The sequence below is a fragment of the Orycteropus afer genome, unplaced genomic scaffold, assembly GCF_000298275.1.
Source record: "Orycteropus afer afer isolate SDZICR_OR568_19922 unplaced genomic scaffold, OryAfe1.0 scaffold00096, whole genome shotgun sequence".
NCBI lineage: Eukaryota > Metazoa > Chordata > Mammalia > Tubulidentata > Orycteropodidae > Orycteropus > Orycteropus afer.
Window position 1 is genome coordinate 6,654,228 of NW_006921683.1, and position 10,190 is coordinate 6,664,417.

General features: G+C 39.2%; 1 pseudogene; it reads left to right on the forward strand.

The window, feature by feature from the left end:
- Positions 1–5,210: 5,210 nt before the first annotated feature.
- On the forward strand, positions 5,211–6,643 carry LOC103198554 (annotated as a pseudogene).
- Positions 6,644–10,190: the final 3,547 nt, after the last annotated feature.

A 10,190-nucleotide genomic window follows, 5' to 3' on the forward strand; every position in this document is an offset into this window, starting at 1 on the left:
GAGCCTGCTGAGACTCCTGAGACTATGGCCCCTAGCCACCCTTCGGATCTGGAATTGAACTCACTCTTGTGGCTTCCAGCCAAACAACAGACAGGCATATAGATATACTACTTGGAGTGATCAATCATGGGAGAACAGAAGGGCAGTGTTTGTGCAGGGAGACAGCTCCAGGGGTGGGAGTAGCATGGGAGGGAAGGACATAGGGAAGAGGTTACTATGGGGAGGAAGTGGGTTACTATGGGGAGGAAGTGGGAGGAGAGCTGTTACATTGGAGGTAATTGCAGTCAATGTTATGAGATAAAATATATATGAACTGCTGTATGGAAAATGCATTTGCTCTGTAAACTTTCACCCAAATCACAATAAAAATTTTAAAAACTAATAAATAAATAAATATAGGGCCTTGGATTTTAAAAGCTCTTTCACTTGTTGGATTTGGAGGAAACTATTTATAACACTAATGTAGACCTTGTCTGAAATTTGGGATTTGACTTAATCCAAGACAGTAGTTTTTGTTTTTCCCCCTGAAAATGACTAATTTTCTCTCTTTTAACTAACTCACCTTTATGAAGCAAATCATTCTCCAGTTAATTAAAATTCATTAACCATACCTATTACCCTTAAATCAATTCGACTAGCTACACTTTAGGACAGAGTAGAATTACCTTGTAGGGTTTCAAAGGCTGTAATCTTTACAGAAGCAGACAGATACATTTTTCTCCTACATTGCCATGGGGAGGGGGTGTCAAATAGCCAACCTTTTGGTTAGCCACCAAGCACAAAACCATGGCCCCACACCAAAAAAACAAACCAACCTCACTGCCATGGAGTCGATTCCAACTCATAGTGACCCCGTTGGGTTTCTAAGGCTATACATCTTTATGGAAGTAGATCACCCCACCTTCTTTCCACAAAGCAGTTGGTAGGTTTGAACCGCCAATCTTCTGGTTAGCAGCCAAAGACCTTATCCACTATGCCACCAAAGCTCCTTTACAGTACCATCAGGGCTCTTTAATTCATTCATAGAGAGAAAATTTGCAAATTCTCTCTCTGACATTGACAGCCAATTTTTAAGCTGTGAAAACAAAATATAGGTTGTGGTAGTTAAGGTTGTGTGTTACCTGGCCTGAGCCTGGTTGAGTGGCCAGTCAGCTGGATACAGGTATTCCCCATGATGAGATTGGTAATCAATCCCAAGGTGGGATTGCTAAGTACTGGAGCAGCTAAGTAGCTGCTTTAGGGATGTGATCTGCTTCCAGTATAAAAGAAGTAGCTTTTATATTGGAAAAGCTAGCTTTTTGGCATGTTTGAGCCCTGCATGTAGCCAAGTCGTTGTTCAGCAGCCTACTATGCTCTACCAATCTTAGAACTTGAATTTGTGGCCTGCCATGTTGTTTGGTAATATTGGGACTGTGCCTTTTTATTTGTCAACCTCAGGCTTGATAGCCTCAGCACCCAGCAGCTGCCTAGCTTCAGTGGGCTGGGAGCAAGAGGCAGAGCTGAAGTCCAAGGTCAAGGGGCTGTCACCCAGCCCCTAGACCTGGCACTTTGAACTCAGACTTCTAACTTCCAAAACTGTAAGGGAATAAATTCCTGTTTATTCAAGCTATCACATTTGTGGGATTTTCTGTAGAGCGGTGCTAAATAACCAAAACACAGATAGTTGTGCTATATTTGTAAACACAGCAGAGAGGTGGTTCTTAGAATTTAATTTGATAGGGCCAATTAATTTTTTTAATAATATTCCATTTTATTAAATCCTTGGCCCATGGATCCAAACACATGGCCCTTGACACATTGTCCACACAATGGCTTCCAGAATATACTTTATCTGTGGAGTCCTGACTATGTTATCTGATTCTATCCACAAGTAGATTGTTGACTGCATTATGATGTTGCCAAGTTAGTTTGCAATTGAATGAGTCAATGCATATTCAGACTAACTATGGTGGAAGGCTATCGATTAACAAGGAACATTAAGGAACTCCAGTTCTCCCTACCATCTGCAGCAAGTCCTTGTAACTGTAACTTCTTATGGGAGGGCCTCCTCCAAAGTTAAGTTCCCAAATTGAGCAGCCATCTAAGATGCAACTATTGGTCTCCTCTCTCCTAGAGCAAAGAAGTGTGAAGAAAATCATAGTTACTGTTGGGAATTGTAACCAGGGCAGTGAATCCAAATGACCACAAAGACCTCAGCCTTCATGACCTTGAGACCAGAAGAACTAGAAGGTGCCCAGCTACCAATGCCAACCACAGGAAAGGGATTAGAATTAGAGATCCTGGTTAGAGTGGAAGGAAAAATGTGGAACAAAATTCAAAAACACAAAAATGACCAGAATTACTGGTCGGATGGAGATCAGTGGAACCCCCAAAATTATAGCCTTACATTATCCTTCAGGCCTAGAAATGGACTTACTTCTGTGGTTGGCTCTCAACCCAATAGTAGAAAGACAGACCTACATGCAAAACACTTACCTCAAGGAGATGCACCCCTTAGATCAATCAACCATGAGACATCATAAGGGTAGCATTCACATAAAGGGAAAGCTGAACAAAAAGGAATGCATAGATAGCAAGGGCACAGGGCGGGGACAGTCACAGGAGGCGAGGAGAGGAGAGTTTTTTATGGTTGGGAATTGTAATCAGGGCAGTGAACTCAAATGTGCATGAACTGTTGAATATAAAACAAATCTGCTTTATAAATTTGCACCAGAAGCACAATTAAAAAAAAAGAAAAGAAAGAAAGAAAGAAAAGCACAAAGTTAAATTCTCCAACACCCATTGTCATCAAGTGAATTCTGACTCATAGCAACCCCCATTGGGTTTCCAAGGCTGTAAATCTTTACAGAAGTAGACCTCATCTTCCTCCCATGAAGCAGCTGGTAGGTTTGAACTGTCGGCCTTCTGGAAAGCAGCCAAATGCTTTACCCACTATGCCATCAGAACTTCTTAAAGTTAAATTCAGAGCAATATAAAAAGGCTAATCCCTGCCACTAGGTTGGAAGTAAATATTTCCATAGATAAGATTGTGTAAAATCATTCTCACCTTTGCCATGGAATCAGTGACATTATCTTTAGTTCTTAAAGTAGTCCTGGAAAAAATAAAGTAGCCCTGAGAGCAGTTGTGCAGCTTTTGGTAATGATAAGATATAAGATGACTCCCCACAGACCTCCCACTTCACACCATCAATCCACACCTCTACCAGCTTCAGGATCAGACTTACTTCACAAAAACCAAGATAAAAAGCTTGCCAAAATTCTAGTCCCTTTTTGATTGTGAGAAACAAACAGTACATACCTAATAGGCTTTCGTTATCAAAGTAGGAGCACTGAATTAATGTACCACCCTTTCTCTCTGCTCTGCTATCCATGTCCACCATACCCCAAGCCCCTTCTTCTGACCCATATGCTCTTAACACAGAAACAAGTCTTACCTTGCTGGGACCAGGTATATAAATTTTATATGTGCCTACTTGCCCAATTTAAGACCTTCCTGCTTCTGCTAAAAAAAAAAAAAATCAATTTGTTTACAATTTTTTAAAAATTGCATTTCATTATGTTAGGTAACAGGTGGCAAGTAGTAGGTGATGTCACAAGGTATTCCCAACCCACTACCATCAAGTCGATTCAACTCATAGTGACCCTATAGGACAGAATAGAACTGCTCCCTAGGGTTTCCAAGACTGTAAATCTTTACTGAAGCAGACTGCCTCATCTTTCTCCTACGGAGTGCCTGGTGAGTTCAAACCTCCAGTGCTTAAGTTTGTGTGTCAACTTAGCTGGGCCTGATTGAGTGGTTGGGCAGCTGAATGTAGTTATTCCCCATGATGAGATTGGTAATTAACTCCATGGTGGAATCTATTGGAGCAGCTGAACAACTGTTTTGGGTACGTGGTCTGCTTCCCATATATAAGAAACAGCTTTGGGAATGGTCTCTAGCTTATGGCACCCTTGAACCCTGCATGCGGCCATGTCATTGTTTAGCAGCCTGCCATGCTCTGACAACCTTGGGACTTGCAATGGACTTGAATGAATGGCCTGCCATGTGGTTTGGTAACATCGGGACTGTGCCTTTTTACTTGTCAACATTGCCTTGTCAGCCTCAACAGCCAGCAGTTGTCTGAGTGAAAAAAAAAGCCTCTATCTAGTTTCAATGAGGGAGCTCTGGTAGCATAGTACCTAAGGCACTTGACTGCTAACCAGAAGGCTGGCGCTTCAAACCCACCAGCCACTCCTCAGAAGGAAGGTTGGGCAATCTACTTCCATAGTGATACTGCCTTGGCAACCCAAGGAGGGGTCGCTATGAGTCAGGTCCGACTCGATGTCACATAACAACAACAGTAAGAACAGCTTCAGTGGGCCCAGAGAAGGAGGCAGAGCTGAAGCCCAAGGTTGAGGGGCTTTCACCTGCCCCCCAGAGCCTGGCACTTTGAACTCGGACTTAAAGCCTAAAAATGTAAAAGAATAAACTCCTGTTTGTTAAAGCCATCCCATTTGTGGTATATCCTTGTCAGAGTGGCACCAGATAACCAGAACAGAACCACAGACTTTTTGGTTAGCAGCCAAATGCTTTAACCACTATACCACCAGAATTCCTTTCACAAGGTATAACAATGATTAAAAGTAAATAGAGAGATAAATAAAAAGAAAAGAAATACCCACTATTTATTAAGAGAGAATGTTTCTTCCAGGATTCTAAAATAATATTAACATTCTAATGCTCTCCAAACTTTGGCAACATTGACGAGCTAGAATTCTTGAGCTAGGAAAAAAAAAAACAACTCACTGCCATGGAATCAGATTCAACTCATAGTGTCCCCTTCTTGGGTTTCTGAGGTGGTGTCACTACAGAAGTAGATTGCCCAAACTTCCTCAGGGTTTGAACCGCCAGCCTTCTAGTTAGCAGTCAAATGCCACAGGCACTACCCTACCAGAGCTCCCTGAGCCAGAAGGGACCCTTTAAATTATTTCCAGTCAAATTTATTCTCCATGCAAAGATCTCTTCTACCGCGTCCTTGACAACTGACCACCCAGATTATGTGTAATTCCAACATCAAGAAACTCATTCTGACAGCCTCCAAGCTCCCCATCTTTAAGCACCTAAGGCCAGCTGGCAGCTCTTGGAAGTAGGGACCTAGCTGGCTGCTACTGTTCCTGTGGAGCACCTCTGCACGACCAGAGCCATAAAGGAAGATACTCAAATAGACACAATGGCCGAAAATGGTGATAGTGAAAAATCTGTGCTGGAGGCCAAAATCTGTCATCAAATTGAGTATTATTTTGGTGACTCGGAAACCCAAGAAGGGGTCGCTATGAGTAGGGTCCAACTCGATGGCACATAACAACAACAACAACAATTTGCCACAAGACAAATTTTTAAAACTAGATGAAGGCTGGGTACCTCTGGAGCTCTGGTAGCATAGTGCCCGAGGCACTTGACTACTAACCAGAAGGCTGGTGGTTCAAACCCACCAGTGACTCCTTGGAAGGAAGGTTGGGCAATCTACTTCTGTAGTGATACTGCCTTGGAAACCCAAGGAGGGGTCGCTATGAGTCGCTATGACTCGACAGCACATAACAACAACAACAAACTGTCTAACAACAGATTTTAATGAAATAGAGGCATTGAGCAAACAAAGGTAGAACTCATGGAAATAAGTAAAGATAAAACTAAATCAGAAGATCTCCAAGCAAACCCCTCCCTGAAGTGACTAATGAGTATAAAAATGATGTAAAAATTAAAAAAAAAAAAGAACCCAGATCTGTTTATATTAAAGGCTTCCCAACTGATGCAACCCTTGATGACATAAAATATAAAAGAATGGTTAGAAGACAAAAGTCAAGTAGTAAATATTCAGATGAGAAAAACATTGCACAGTGCATTTGAGGAATCAATATTTGTTGTGTTTGATAGCAATGAAATTTCTAAGAAGTTTGTATAGACTTTGGCCAGAAGTGCAAACAAACAGACCTGCTAATACTTTTCAGGGAAGATTATTTTGCAAAAAAGAATGAAGAAAGAAAATAATGTGGAAGCTAAATTATGAGCTAAATAAGAGCAAGAAGAAAAACAGAAGTTAGCAGAAGATGCTGAAACGAAATCTCTAGAAGAAAAGATGGGCAGCTTGCTGAAGTTTTTGGGTGACTTAGATGATCAGAACTGTGAAGAAGGTTTACATATCCTTTTCTCAAATCATGGAGAAATAAAATGGATAGACTTTGTTAGAGATGCAAAAGAGGGAGTAATTCTATTTAAAGAAAAAGCTAAAGAAGTACAGGATAAAGCCAAAGATGCACGTATTGGTAACCTACAATTAAGGAACAAAGAAGTAACATGAAAAGTACTAGAAGGAGATGTGGAAAAGTAGCATTGAAAAAAAATCATGGAATATCAACAACAATCCCTAAATAAATGAAAGTCAAACGGTCACAGATTTAAAGGAAAAGGAAAGGGAAATAAATTTGCCTAGGCTGGGCCTAATAAAGGAAATGCATAGTTTCAGGGCAAGGAAACTTAAATTTGGTAGTGATGAAGAATGTGATGAAAATATTGAAGCTGGACCAGAGAAATGAGAAAGAGAAAAACAGAGAAGAACCTGCATCAAAACAATAGAAAACAGAAAATGGTACAGGAGGCCAGTAGGTTAGTAAACCATTTTTTAATACACTTTATTTAAATTTTAATTTACTTTTGTCATTGGAGATTTTTAAAAAGAAAATTGAAGTAGATCCACTTCAATGTCTACCTGTAAGAAAGACAAATTATTTTGTTGTTTGTCTTTTTGTTTTTAAATAAGGATTATTGTGTTATCAGGTGATTCAAATATCAAAAGGTCCTTCCACTAAATTACCTTTTCAGTATGAGAATATGTTAGTATGAATTTTAATAAAATATATGCTATATAAAAAGAGCAAAAACTTAGGGTTTTTTTTTTTTTCTTTTCATTGTGTCCAAAGCATTCAAGAAAGGATTTGTTACCTTAAGCCACATTATTGGCTGTTTGATTATAAGTCCATCTTATAGTTAAATTATACTTATTTCCTGTCCTTGCTTGCTTTGTTTACTCAGAAAACCCAGTAACAGAAGAAATAGTTACTTAACTGAAAAGCTTTTCATACTGAATGTAGTTAAGCCAGAATAAAGAGACTTACTAATTTCTTTTCATGAACTTTGAATGACTATGACAGGTCATTTGGAAGGAAGGTTGGGCAATCTACTTCCATAGTGATCCTGCCTTGAAAACCCAAGGAGGGGTTGCTATGAGTCAGGTCCAACTTGACAGCACATAACAACAACAAGTGCTTCATATCACATACTATAATACCTTAAGTGAGGTAAGGAATGAGCAATATGACAGGAAGGGAGAAGGGAAATGGCTTGCAGTTTCTTATAAGGACAGCTAATGAGATGGGGTCTGAGACCCATTTGAGGGGATTTCAGCTATTGACCATACAGGTATACTATTAGGACTGTGCTAAGTGCTTCATATCACATACTGTAATACCTTAAGTGAGGTAAGGAATGAGCAATATGACAGGAAGGGAGAAGGGAAATGGCTTGCAGTTTCTTACAAGGACAGCTAAATAAGATGGGGTCTGAGACCCATTTGGGGGAATTGCAGTTACTGACCATACAGGTATACTATTAAGACTGTGCTAAGTGCTTCATATCACATACTGTAATACCTTAAGCAAGATAAGGAATGAGCAATACTGAATGTAATAAGAGTAGACTTGTTAACTAATGATTATGTATCTAGTTACATGTTTAACATAGTGCCACTTCAGGGTCAGTTTACTGTAATGTAAAAACATTTTCCTCTATTGTACTTTTATTTTAGGCTTTTCAAAATTATTTGGATTATAGGTAGCTTCCAGTTATGTTTTTCTCATTTTTATGTTTATGAATATTATCCAATTAACTAATAAAAATGTATCAAATATATATATATGAAATGCATTTCATGAAGCAGTCTATTTAGATTTTTTGTTGTTAGGTGCTATTGTTTCTGACTCATAGAGATCTTATGTACAACAGAATGAAACACTGCTCGGTCTCCTGCCAGCCTCATGATCCCTGCTACACCTGAGCCCATCATTGCAGCCACTGTGTCAATCCATCCTGTTGAGGGCCTTCACCTTTTTTGTTGACCCTCCACTTTACCAAGCATGATATCCTTCTCCAGAGAATGGTCCCTTCTAACAATATGACCAAAGTAGGTAAGATGAAGTCTAGCCATTCTCACTTCCAAGGAGCATTCTGACTGCACTTCTGCCAGGAAAATATGTCAGTTCTTTTAGCAGTCTATGGTACTCTCAATATTCTTCAGCAACACCACAACTCAAAAGCATCAACTCTTTTTTGGTCTTCCTTATTCATTGTCCAGCTCTCACATAGTCTTCAAGGAGACATCTTTGCTCTTCAGCACTTGAAAAAGGTCTTTTGCAGCAGATTTGCCCAAAGCAATACGTCTTTTAATGTCTTGACTACTGTTTCCACTGTAGATTGTAGAACCAAGTAATATGAAGTCTTTGACAACTTCAATCTGTTTTCCATTTATCATGTTGCTGTTTATTGGTTCAGTTGTAAGGATTTTTTTTTCCTTATATTGAGATGCAATCTATACAGCAGACTGTAGTCCTCAATCTTCATCAGTAAGTGCTTCAAGTCGTCCTCACTGTCAGCAAGCAAAGTTGTGTTGTCTGAGTATTGCAGGTTGTTAATGAGTCTTCCTCTAATCCTGATGCCATGTTGTTCTTCATATAGTCCAGCTTCTTTGATTATTTGCTCAGCATACAGATTGAATAAGTATGGTGAAAGGGTACAACCCTGACACACTCTCTTCCTGATTTTAAACCATGCAGTATCCCCTTGATTGGTTTGAACAACAGCCTCCTAGTCTATATACAGGTTCCTCGTGAGTACAATTAATTGTTCTGGAATTCCCATTCTTCTCAATGTTATCCATAATTTATTATAATCCACACAATCAAAAGATTTTGCATAGTCAATAAAACATAAGTAAACACCTTTCTGGTGTTCTTTGCTTTCAGCCAAGATACATCTGACATCAGCTATGATATCCCTCATTCCAAGACTACCCAAGAAATGTTGGGCAGGTGTTGGAGAGCCTGGAGCAGGCTGGGTAAGTGAGCTGGGCATGGCAGGTGGGTATTGAAGCACCTGGGGAGGCAGGCTAAACCTTTGTATTGAGAGAGTTTTAATTTTTTTACACTTTATCCACTGGTTCTATCCTTGCCTTCTAGGGTGTTGCTCTTCAAAGTGGACTATGAGTATCCCTGGGGTTACATAAGCACTGTCCAGAAGGTACTAGAGTGTGATTAGTTTAAGGAAGTCATACTTCAGAACTTCTACTGCCATAGCTTCTCTTTCCCAAAGTTACTTGCTTTCAGAGATAATATCCTTCTTTACAACAGCTTTTTCTTACTGTATATGACATACCTGTCACCCAGCCTGAACCTTATTACAATTTTGCTCCAGTTTGCATAAAGTCCAGACAACATACAAAAGGACAGTTTTAAAATGCTTAGTTCATGAGAGAATGGCCTGTGACAGAAAAGTGAATAGAGTTTCGATAAGAGATTGAGGAGAGTGGTGACTATTTTATCCAGAGAACAAACTCTGGTAAGATTTATGCCTCTATCTATTGATGGATCAATCAATTGATTGATCTACTTGCCTACCTATCTATATAGCTATCTACACATACATCCATCTGTTCATCCATCCATTCAGTCATCTTTTTATGAATTAAAATTCAGACTCGAGGCAGTTGTCATAAGAACATATATTAATACATTTCTTTGAATAGAAAAATGAGGTTAGGTTTTGTACTCACACAGAGTAAATGCAATTTGGCTGATTAGTTTGAAAAAGAGAGCTGGCTTTGCCAATTTGATTATATAGTGTACATTTTCCATAAATGAATGAGAAAATCTGCACTACAAAGTTTTGATAAAATTTTATCTAACAAAGAAAGACAACATAGCATATGCAGGAAATTTCGTCATCTGAGCTATCAAATTTTGATAAGTTTGTTTAGAGGACAAATCAAAAATATGTGAGAGGTATAAAAATTCTTTGAGGTACATGAGCAAAAATCTACAAAGAGCACTGGGTCTAGAAGAAAACAAAATGATAAAGTCTTTAAACCATATTGTTGTTGTTG